Source organism: Nyctereutes procyonoides, unplaced genomic scaffold, assembly GCF_905146905.1.
Source record: "Nyctereutes procyonoides isolate TBG_1078 unplaced genomic scaffold, NYPRO_anot_genome, whole genome shotgun sequence".
NCBI lineage: Eukaryota > Metazoa > Chordata > Mammalia > Carnivora > Canidae > Nyctereutes > Nyctereutes procyonoides.
The window spans coordinates 12,345,856-12,359,318 of record NW_026575032.1 but is presented as its reverse complement, the minus strand read 5'-3'; positions in this window follow the sequence as shown (position 1 = coordinate 12,359,318).

Below are 13,463 nucleotides of genomic sequence, written 5' to 3'. Positions count from 1 at the left end.
CTTCTCTTTCTTAGCCATGCAGGTAAGACATGTCCACTGTGCCTTAAAAAATATCCCACTTCAATTATGGCCTAATAATTCAGGCTGCAAGATCTTACATCAAGATTTCTATTGTCTTCTTGATAATTACATGTGATTATTGACACTGAACAGTCTCCAGCACATTTATAACAATTCTCACAATCATTTGTTTTTTTTTTTTCTATTTAAAGATGGAAATATCTAAGATTTTTTTTTCTATTTAAAGATGGAAATATCTAAGACATTTAATCAACACTCAACATGTAGCATAAGACAAAAGTGTAAAAGGAACGTCTGGGTGGCTCAGTGGTTGAGCATCAGCCTTTGGCTCAGGTCATGATCCGGGGGTCCTGGGATCAAGTCCCACATTGGGTACCCTGCAGGGAGCCTGCTTCTCCCTCTGCCTATGTCTCTGCATTGCCTCTCTCTGTCTCTCAGCCTCTTATAAATAAATAAATAAATAAATAAATAAATAAATAAATAAATAATCCTTTAAAAAAAAGACAAAAGTGTAAGACAAGAGGTATGTTTACGTGGATTTATATATGCATAGCTTCCCTAAAGTATCTTCCATTAAAATTCTCGAACTTATATCAGTTGTCATTTTCCTTAACAGGGTAATGTGATTACAAATATGTTGAAATAAAAAAAAATTAAAATAAAAAAATAAAAAAAACAAATATGTTAGAATAAACTAATATCCAGATCCTACAAATTTACTCAAGTTGTTATCTTCCTCGCTAATTGCAATGTTTGAGAAGTAAATCCATCAAATTTTATCATAAACATTTCTGAACTAAATGAGAATGGTACTTTATGATATATACAGCAAGAGAAATTAGACTTTATTTAAATTTTTGTGATACGGCAACTTAGGTAAGTATATTAAAATCTAGATAATAATCATTCTTTATTGAATTAAAATCTAGATGATAATTGTTTTTATTATTTAAGCTTAGTTTATCTAATTTTTCCTTCTACACTTTACAAGTTTGTTGTTGTTGTTGTTGTTGTTTTTGTTTTTTTTTTTTTTTAAGAACTTAGAAACCAGGGCACTTGGGTGGCTCAGTGGTTGAGCATCTACCTTCAGCTCAGGGCATGATCTCGAGTCCTGGGATCAAGTCCCACATTAGACTCCCTGTAGGCAACCTGATCCTCCCTCTCCCTATGTCTCTGCCTCTCTCTGTGATTCTCATGAATAAATAAAATCTTTAAAAAAACAGCAACAACAACTTAAAAACCATCTGGTGTGAAATGAAAGAAAAGCTGGATCTACATTATGTTATATCAACAATTATAAAAATTAAAAAAAATAATAAGACATATTATGGCATTTTGTGTCTTTTTCCCCTTCCCTATTTTTTGGCAATCAGTGAATACATTGGTTGCTTCATTGTATAGTCACATACTCCAAATGTACTTGTAACAGTTAACTTTATGTGTCAATGTGTCTGCACCATGATGACTAGGTATTTGGTCAAGCATTATTTTAGATGTTTCTGTGAGGGTGTTTTTGGATGAGATTTTCATTTAAATCAATGGACTTTTTGAGTAAAGCAGATTGCCCTTAATAATGTGATTGGGCCTCATCAAATCAGTTGAAAGCCTGAATAGAACAAAAGATTGTCCTTCCGGAGCAAGAGGGAATTCTGCAGCTCTCCAGCCTGTCAGCCCACCCTGCAGATTTCAGACTTGCAAGCCTCCATAACCACAAGAGCTAATTCCATCATTAATATAAAAGCAACTTAAATAAGTGTTTTCTTTAAAATCTGGTTCTTTTAATGAATGTAAGGCAGTGATAATTCTTTATTATGTTAAGCATAATTTAGCTAATTTTTCTTTATATTTTATTTTTTAAGAACATATAAATATATAGATACGTGTGTGTGTGTGTGTGAGAGAGAGACACATGGATACACATATAGCTTCTATTGGTCTATTTCTCTCAAGAACCCTAATACAAAAAAAAAAAGAAAAAAAAAGAACCCTAATACAGTATTTATCCAGAGAAGATATGAAAGAAATTGATCAAGGGTATAGAAAATAGCTAGGCTATTTATTTAATACAGACTATTATGGAACGTTATGGTTAATTTCTATGATCATAATATATTTCAAAGAATATCAACCCAGAAATTTAGTGCATTTTCTTTATCTCTTTTTTAAAGATTTATTTATTCATTTTTGAGACAGAGAACAAGCACACAGAGGGGGAGGGAGAAGCAGACTCCCTTCAGAGCAAGGAAACAATGTAAGAGTCCATCCCAGAACCCCGAGATCATGACCTGAGCCGAAGGCAGATGCTCAACTGACTGAGCCACTCAGACACCCCACTTTAGTACATTTTCAACTTTTCTGTAGAAAAGTGCAGAAGTCATGATCACTGGAATTTTGTCATGGAATCATTCAATTCTTCATTTACTTGGTATTGCTATGGTGTGCAACAATACAAGATGATACCATATGACACCAAATTGGCCTTAAAGTATATTTGCTTTTCTGTGAGTTTTATTACATTTTTTCCAGATTATTAATTTTTTTTCTAGAAATCTACCACCTTATTAAACTAAGTATTTCCCAAGAGTTGCCATGGAGCTGATAACTTACAAATTAAAAATAAGTATTATTGGAGGCAATGGGAACTACCATAGGCTATATGTGTGAAGCTACAAACAATACACATGATGAGTTAAGAGAAGTATGTATTGATAGAAAGATTTCCAAATTGTCTTGGTTCATACAATGATGCTCAGTCCCTTTACATCCAAATAAGAAATATAAATTAACATCTGAAGAGTTTAATATTAATCCATTAGTTGATCTATGAAAGCTGAGAATTTCAAAATACATAATTTTTATGACAGAAGAATCTCCTTGATTTACCTCTTTCCTAAAAAAAAAAAAAAAAAGCTAACCTACATACCAGGGATGGATGTATTTATTCTCCTTTATGTTATTAACACATAAATTAATATTAACAATAAAAATATTATTTTTATAACAATATTTTATGTGTATCTAGTGCAGTATGCTACAAAATTATACGCTATTATTCTTGCTGAGTGTATTTTCTTATTTGGCCATCATGCACTAATAGAAATCCTTGCCTTACATAGAAATCCTTTCATAAAAGCTTTCTAGTTTTCTGGAGTCAGACTGTCTGGTTCTTAGTATCCAATTCATGACCCACGGAGACATTCAACAACAAAAAAAGAATATTAAGTGTGACAATTTACCACAAAATACATCATGAAAAACAATGACTAAACTCAATGATATCATATTCAAAGACATTTAATGAGAAGCAGAGATCTCTAGTCATTTTGTGCCATCCAATCATTCCACAATATCTCAGGGAAAGGGGTTTTCACAAACGTTAACTTTGAATGCCTGGGGGGAAAAAACAGAATACAGATGTGAACATTACAGAGAGCTTAAGCTGTTTTGGAGTAAAGTACAGGGTTGTCTTTTCAAACTTACTGACAAGCATATTCATAAGGGAAAAAGAAGAATGGCAATAAAGATAAACTTGGGACAAATATATTTTGAACTACAAAGAGAGGAACTTCTAATTTAATGCTGTCTTAGTGGAAAGAAATCCATCCTCAGTTTAATATTTATTCTTTTTCATTCAAACCATTCTTTTCAATCAGGGGAGCCAAGACACTATTTTTAATGATCCCTACTTAGGTTCCAAGGAAAAAATAGAATGGGTTGCCAAATTGGAAATTCCAAATGTAGAGGAGAGATAAGCCACAAACACCTGAACACATCAAAAGATGAAATGTTTACTGGCTACAATTTCTCTATTTGGAATAGCAGACAATAGACAGTTCCTGGAGCTTCCTGCTAAGGAGAGTTGCAACAGACACAGGGAACTACTCCCTTATTCCTGCATAAATTTATGTAAAGGATATGCATTCTAAGAAAATATGCTTATGAAGTCTAATGATTAATTTTCTATAAAAACATTAGTTTAGTTTCTAGATCCTTTTAAGCACCTGTAATAAAACCTATGCTTTCAACTTTGGCATGACACCTTTGACTATCTGAAGAATAAAAGTTGCTTTCCATAATTATATTTAAATATATTTCTTAATAATAAAAATGAACGTAGAAAAGTTAGATTCTGAGATTCAGAAAGCTCTGCTCTAAATTTCTGTAAAAAAAGATAAAATATCATAGTTCACATTAAAGTGAGCTTCAAAGTTATTAAGACAATAGTGTAATTAATTAGACATTGTTCCAAGAAAAAAAAAAACTTAGATTTACATAAAGGAAAAAGGAGAGAAAAAATGAATAAAGATAAAATAAAATTGGGGGTGTTATTCTTAATTGATCAAAAGATAACCCTGCTTAAAGTAATAGTAATAATGTGTTGGAGTTCATAAATTGTATAAGTGAAATGAATAACTAAAATCATAAGAATTAGGACAAAGGAATTGATAATACTCTGTTACAGAGTACTGGCACTAATTATGAAGCAGAATGGTATTATTTGAACATTAACTTGTATTAGCTAAAAATGTATATTGTAGACTCTAGGGTACCCACTTAAGTGTTTAAAAAGTTTACTTAAATGCTAAAAGAAAATATAAAACAATCATATAAAAGTCTCAATTTAAGCAAGGGAAGTAAGAAACAACAAATGTAGGGGAAAAACAGTAACAAACATGTTAGATATTAATTCAGCCATACTAATATTTCAATATTTTCTAAGTAATTGATATAAATATATTAATTAAAAAGAGATTGTCAGAGTGGATTTTAAAAAGGCACAATTTTAGGTGGTTAATAAGAAACCCATCTTACACCAAAAGTTTCAGATTAGTTAGAAGTAAGGGAATGGCAAAATATTTACCATGCTAAAACTAATTGAATGGATCAGCTGAATGGAGCTGGAGCTCCTATATTAATTTCAGCTGCAGCAAATTTTGGAACAAGCAAAACTATAGGAGATTCAGGGGAGTGAGTATATCATAATGATGAAAGGGCCAATTTTTTGATTTTTCAAAAAGATATAGCAATCTTAAATATGGATGTGTCTAACAACATAGAACCAAAATGTGAAGAAAAAAACTGATAGAACTGAAAGGAGAAAAAAGATGAACCCACTATTATAGTTGGACATTTAAGGACTTTGTGTAATTCATAGAAAATCAGAAATGATGTACTTGACCTAAATAGCACTATCAATCAAATGACCTAATTGACATTTATAGAATATTCCACCAAGGAACAAAAGAATACACATTTTTCTCAGGTACATACTCAATTTTCCCTAAAAAAAAAAATCTAAACTATAAAATGCCTTTGAAATAATAAATAATAGAAAATAAAGAATAGAAGCTACACAAAGAATGTTCTCATCACATGGAAATAAATTAGAAATCAATAACAGAACAGTAGAGATCCCCAATATTTGTAGATTAGTTAACATACTTCCAAATGATAAACAGATCAAGGAAGAGTTTTTGAGTGAAATCTTAAAAAAGAACTATTTGAACGTAAGGAAACAGAAAAGATCAACTCTATGGGAAATCAGTACTAAGAAATAATTTATATAACTAAAGACATATATTAGAAAAGTAGAAAGATCTGAAATCAGTAATGACAGGTTTCACTTTAGCAAAATATAAAGACTACCTTCAGCAGAAGAAAGGAAATAATAAAAAAAATCAGAAATCAATGAATTTGAAAAATTTGAAATTAAGAGACAATCAATGAAAGTAAAGGCTTGTTTTTGGGAAGTTCAATAAAACTGACAAATAAGTGAATTTAAAACAAGAGAGAAGCCACAAATTGTCAATACCAGAAATGAACAAATGTCATCCCTACTGAGCTCATGGACATTAAGGAGCGATTAATGAATACTTTTAACAACTCTGTGTTCACACAGTAGGATAATTCAGAGGAATGATACAATCTATCAAAATTCATCTAAGGAGAAATAAATAATCTCAGTAGACCTATATCTGTTCAAGAAATTGAACCAGTGATTAATAGCCTTGTAAGAATGAAAGCATCAGACTTAGATGCTTTCACTGGTGCATTCCATCACATTTAAAAAAGAAATTATATCAATTTTTCATAATCTCTTCCAATCAAAGTAAACCTTGACTAAATCATTCAATGACACCGGCATTATTCTAATACCAAAATAAAATAAAAGCATTCTAATTGCAAATCAAAATCTCTGAATGAAAATAGATGTAAAAATTCCTCCAGAATAAATTGCTAGGTGTGCTTGTTACTATGAAACTTTCATTCGAACAATAGAACAAGGAAATATATATGTGAATACAAACTCAGGTATACATGCAAATCTATAAGTATTTCTATATGTATATATTTGAATTTAAATTAAATTAATCATGATTTTCAACGTACCATGGTCTTCAACTTTATTCCATTACTGCACTGCATTTTCTTTTTTTTTTTTTTATGATAGTCACAGAGAGAGAGAGAGAGAGAGAGAGAGAGACAGAGAGAGAGGCAGAGAGAGAAGCAGGCTCCATGCATCGAGAGCCCGACGTGGGATTCGATCCGGGTCTCCAGGATCGCGCCCTGGGCCAAAGGCAGGCGCCAAACAGCTGCGCCACCCAGGGATCCCCTGCACTGCATTTTCTAACTTCCTTTTTCTTCTCTGTAAATTTATTTATTATTTATTTATTTATTTATTTATTTATTTATTTATTTATTTAAAATATTTTATTTGTTCATGAGAGATACAGAGAAAGAGAGAGAGAGAGACAGAGACACAGGCAGAAGGAGAAGCAGGCTCCACGCAGGAAGCCTGATTTGGGCCTCGATCCTGGGACTCCAGGATCACGCCCCGGGCCAGAGGCAGACGCTAAACCACTGAGCCACCCAGGGATCCCCTGCAAACTTAATTTAACACTAGAATAAAAGAATTACACACCATGATTAGATGGAGTTTATTATACAAGGCTGGCTCAACTTTACAATAATAATCAATAATTGTGATCCACTATGTCAATAGAATTAAAAAATAATTCATTAATTATATTTTAAATCTCATAAAACTAGGAGTAGTGGAAAATTCTTCCACTTGAAATTGAACAAAGCCTACTGTTAACATCAAACATGTTACTGGAAGGCCTAGTTATCTCAGTAAAATGACAGCTTATTTTTTGTGGATATTGACAAACTGATTGCAAAGTATATACGGAAAGAAAAAGGACCCAGAGTAGCCAACAAAATATCGAAGAACAAATTAGAGGAGTTGCATTACCAATTTCAAGACTTTGTATAAGCTACATTAATCAAGATAGCATGGTATGAAGGAAAGAATTGAAACATTGATCAATTGAACAGAAAAAAAAGAGCTCATAAATAGATAACACAAATGTAGGCAACTGATCTTTGATAAAGGAGCACAGGCAATTCGATAAAGAGAGAATAGTCTTTTCAACAAATGCTACGAGAGGAATTAGACATCAATATCCAAAATGCAGGATAAACGTAGACAAAAATCTTACACCTTTCATAAAAATAAACTTAAAATGAGTTGATTTTGAGTTGAGCTGAGTTTGAAATGCTAAAATATAAAATTCCTAGTAGAAAACAGAAGAGTAAATCTAGATGACCTTGAGTTTGGCAGTGAGTTTTGTGGGTTCCTTTTTTCTTTCAATTTTACTGCAATATAATTGACATACAGCATTATAGAGGTTTAAGGTGTACAGCATGATGATTTGCCTTACCTTTATTGCAAAATGATTATCACAACAAACTTAGTTAACATCCATCACCTAGTATAGATGCAAAGAAGAAAAGGGAGGAGGAGGAGGAGGAGAGAAGGAGAAGAAGGAGAAATGTCTTTTTCTCTGTTAATAAAAACTTCTAGAATTTACTCTTAAATTTCAAATATATCATTCAGTAATGTTAACCATATTGTATATTATAGTCCCAGTACTTATTTATATTCTAACTGGAAATTTGTAACTTTTGAACACTTTCATACAATTCCTTTGGTGAATATTTAGATATTTAGATACAACACAAAGTGCAACACACGGAAAAAAAATTAAAAATTGTATTATTTAAATTACAGACTTTATGAAATATACCATTATTAAAGTCGAAAGTCAGCCACAGACCAGAAAACATTTTTCAAAGACATATTTGGCAGAGGTCTTGCCAGTATATGCAAAGCAATTTTAAAACTCAAAAAGAAAAACAAAAAACAACCAATTAAAAATGGGCAAAAGAACAGTTCAGAGCCCTCAGCAAGAAATAGATACATACGGAAAACAAAAACATGAAAAGATGCTCTCCATCTTATGTTATTAGGAAATTGTGAATTAAAACAACAATAAAATGTCACTATACAAATATTATATTTGTTATATATATATTATATATAAATATATACAAATATTATAACTAAAATTTAAAAATTGATATTACCAGCAAGGATGTAGAGCAACAGGAACTTTTACTCATAGATAGAAGGAATGCAAAATGAAAAATTTTGGAAGACAATTTGTCAATTTCTTGCAAAGCTAAACATAATGTTGCCAGATGATCCTGCAATCAGATTCTAGTTATTTGCCCAACTGATTTGGAAAGCAATGTCCACACGAAAGCCATGCACATGAATATTTATAAGCAGTTTTATTCATAATCACCAAAAGCTGTAAGTCACCAAGGTGTCCATTAATAGATAAATGGACAACCTGTGGTGCAACCAAATAATAGAATATTATTAAGTTAAATAAAAAGTGAGTAGTTAAGCCACAAAAAGAAACAGATCACTGTAAGTGCATATTGCTAAGTAAAAGAACCCAATCTAAAAAGACTACATATTTTTTTATGATTCCAGGTATATAATATCCTGGAAAAGTAAAGACTATGGAGACAGTGAAAAGATCAATAGTTGCCAGGGCCTTGTGATTGAGAGGTAAATTTGAATAGATAAAGCACAGGGCATATTTTAGAGTGGTAAATCTATCCTGTATGATATTGTTATTTGTGGGATACATGACACTAGCCATTTAGCAAAACCAACAGAACTTTAGAGCACAAAGAATAAACCTAAATGTATACAAATTTGAAAAAAGAATTTAAGAGACTAAGAGATCCCAAGAAGAAATGTAAAATATGACAAAGCAATCTAAATGTATAAAAATACCTGAAATAACCTCACCGCAGGCAGCAGGGAAAAATGTGCTGGCCCAAGAATCTTTGGAAATGAATAGCATTTGTAAAACTAAAGATGAAACTGTGCACATCAGCACTGTATTTTTAAAAGTATTTTATTTATTCATTCATAAGAGACACTGAGAGAGGTGGAGACATAGCAGAGGGAGAAGCAGGCTCCCTGAGAGGAGCCCGATATGGGACTGGATCCTGGATCCCGGGATCACACCCTGAGCCAAAGGCAGACGGTCAACCCCTGAGACACTCAGGTGTCCCGTGCACTGTACTCTATTGATAATGTTGTGTCTCATGAGGTTATGGGTTAACAATTCTGGTATTACTGTAGGTATATACTGGTATTGAAAAACAAGAAAAGGATGCCTGGGTGGCTCAGTGGTTGAGCACCTGCCTTTAGCTCAGGGCGTGATCCTGGGGTCCCTGGATTGAGTCCAGCATCAGGTTCCCTTAGAGGAGCCGGCTTCTCCCTCTGCCTGTGTCTCTGCCTATCTCTCTGTGTCTCCCATGAATAAATAAATAAAATCTTGAAAAAAAACAGCAATAAGGAAAATCTGAGAAACTATCACAAATATACCTACAAACACCCGAAGACTAGATGTCGTGCTGTATCCTGAATGGGATGCTGTAACAGAAAAGGACATTAGGAAAACAAAACAACAACAACAACAACAACAAAACCCCTAAGGAAATCTGAGTAAATCATACTTCAGTTAATGATAATGAATCAATATCCATTATTGTGTCAAATTTTCCATATACTAGTAGAAGATATTAATAAAAGGGAAAATTTAGTACAGGGTACATGAGAACTGACTGTAGTATCTTTGTAATTTTTCTATAAATCCCAAAATAAAAAAATTCTGAAATTAAAGTTTATTTAAAATATTTGGTGATGTGCTTTCATTAAGTCTCCCCACTTATTTATTTACTTGGTCATAATGTTAACAGATAATATCTGATCTTATATATCTTAAAGGTCTAAAACTTAATCATTACCAGAAAGCCATATGAGATAGTTCATATTTGAAGAAATTCATCAAAAGATTGGTTTATTATGCTTTGTATAAATTACTTAGCAGTTATTTATTAAAAAATGTATTTATGGAGGCCTACTGCATACCTAGCCTTATAGTCCACAGCATTGATACAGTGTATATAAGACTATCATGCCTCTTAATAAAACATCCATTTTATGAATCTATTTAAATTTCTTAAAATACAGTTTAAGTTAAGCATCTAAACTACATTATTTTGAATTTATATTAAAATATTTTAAGTAATATTATTTAAGAATCTTAATAAGACATTTATTAATAATTAAAACTCATGCTCATTAATACTTCTTGTAAAAGGAAATTCTTTTCAAACAATGAATTCTTTTAGTGCACTAATGTGCTTAATCTGCTTAATCAACCAAAACCGAGTAATTAATAATCTTATCGTCTTTACTATGAGGATATTTAGAGGTAATTTTCTTCTCAGTTATATTTCATGTATACATCATATTTAATCATATTGCCAACCCATTTTTATTAACATTATTTCAGTAATTTATTTTCTTTCATTGACTCAAAAACTCATTTTCATTAAAATTTTTGTTAAAATTCAGTTATTAAAATAATAAAATCATCATATAGGAAGAAATGTTTGTAATGTTTCATACGGGGAAGTATATATCCTCCTTATATATTTGAGAATGATGTGTTGTTCTTGTTGACTACTTTTTAAAACATGTTTTCCTCAAGCTGTTAAATTTAATCTGTCATAATGATTATCTCTGAATTAAGCTGTATTGAAAAGAATATCCTTTTGACAACCCATTGTTTCTGTGTTATATACAAGTAGAATTTTTTTTCTCCTGTGACGTATATGAAATAAATTTTGTTTGGGGCGTGACTAATGTGGAGCTTTTCATTGTTATTAAGGAATCACTCCCAATTCATATCAAAAGCCACTAAATGGTACATGTACATATTAGTCCGTTCAATTTCTGGCCATTTGAAATTAACTTTCTGATGGATTATTTGACAATTTAGTTAAACGACACCACTTCCCCTCTTGTTCTGTGTGCATGGTAAAATGACCACAGTCCTGTGCAAACAGGACTCAGTGAGAAGAGAGGACACTGGGATCACATGGCCAGGGGCAACTAGGTTTGGGTGTTGGAACGCCGAATGATAGAAGACGCTGAAAGAGTAACCATTCTGAAAATAATTGTTTGAGTTTGGAATCACTGATATGTTAAGGAACTTAAAATATAATCTGTAGAAGTTCAATTAAACATGGTTAAATGGCATGAAAACAAATATAACTTAAGAGGATGTTCATATTCTGGATAGGACTATAAAGAGCAATCAGCAGAAGACCCTAGGGGAGAAGAATGTTGAAACCCATCTCCTTTCAAGTTTTTTTTTTCTTAAGATTTTATTTATTTATTCATGAGAGACACAGAGAGAGGCAGAGACACAGGCAGAGGGAGAAGCAGGCTCCATGCATGGAGCCTGATGTGGGACTGGATCCCTGGACCCAGGGATGAAGCCCTGAGCCAAAGGCAAATGCTCAACTGCTGAGCCTCCCAGGTTCCCGAAACCCATCTCCTTTCAAAGGCAGAGGGCAATTTTCCCTTACTCAGTGACTTTATTGAAATGGAACCTGAGTGGACTCATTACCTAAGTGTGTTTGCAGAAGACACCAGATGCCTATTCATCCAACAGAGTCTGAGGTGCGGTGCTCCATAATAGTTCTCTCTGATTTGAATGCACAGCCAGGTCTAAGTCAGATGATTCTGAGACTTGAGAGGAGAGTTTAACAGGAAAATAGAATTTTAGTTCCACCTGTGCTGTTGTCTACTTGCCAGAGCTGATTAGAAGAAATTAAACAGTAGGAGTCTTCAAAACATAGCAACTTCAGAAGATCAGAAAGACATTCACAGTGAAAGCATCTAGTTAACTCTTATAGGTTAGATGAAAGAAATTTCTTTAGTGAAAGTATAACTAAGCTGAAATTAATCAACATATTTTGATGAAAAAAAAAAGAGAGAAAGATCCTAGACATCTAGTTTCCTTTGTAAGCTAAAGAATTTCTTAATGAAAAATTTCCTATGCCATTAAAGTCTGCTGATTTTGCCCCTACCTCCTCACACCCCAGGAACCTAGTTCTCTTGATTTCAACTACTGCTAATTCTACTGTACGTGCAATGCTACCCGGTCGCACACCCCAGGCCTTGGAATAATTTCTGGGGAGGTGCAGTTCCAGCCTTCTTAACCATAAGCCATAATTGGTGGCACCTTGCCTGTGCCAAGCATTTTGTTTTCTGGCCTTGACCATTCCCCATACAATCTGGTTACAATCTAGTTTTACCTTTCCCATTTCCCAGAGAAATCTTTCAACGGCATTCCCATAACTTTACCCTAAAGCAGACCCAATTAACATACTCATTCACTTGCTCAGTCTTCTAACTTCTGGCATTCTCATTTCTTTCCATTGCTTTGACTGCTAAAGACTCTAATAGGTTTAACAAGCATAGCTCACACCTATCTATGCACATGGACAATAACATTATGAAATTTGTCAGCAGACTTTTGGGAACAGTTTTATGAAATCACTCAATAGTAAGGATCACACAGTCCTACATGGGCATTTTTATTTCCGAAGAATGATTAGTCTACTGTCTGTAAAGCAAACTCATTTTCATTGACAGTAACTGATAATATCTCTCCATGGTAGTATGATCATGACATATGTCATTCAATTGATAGTGTCTCATTGATAAACAATTCCCACAAATTAATGAGGAGCATGCAATAAATGCATTCTCCAACTCATGTTATTAAATAGGGAGGAAAAAAAATGTCATGATTGAGAGAAAAAGCATTGAAGTCAAGTACGGGTTTCTTACCTATTACGTGACCTTCGTGGCATTCCTTAACTTGCACATGAGAAAAATAAGACACATCCCAAAGAGTTGTGAGAATTTACAATGCACCTATCCTTAAAAATATATAAAGTACACAGGACACTGCTTGGAATGTTTAATAAATAATAAAGTTTTAATAAACAGTTGCTGTAAGTAAAAAAAAACAAAAACAAAAAACTACATGCTCACCTATAAGTTATCTTTTGGTGACATGAAAACATGCCTCCTAATGAAATCAGTTTCCAAAAAAGAATGTTCAAAGATAGCTGTGATATTAAAAGCGAATTACCATTTAATATCATTAGAAACACTGGATTATGATGTCAGATAACCACCCTAACCTGAA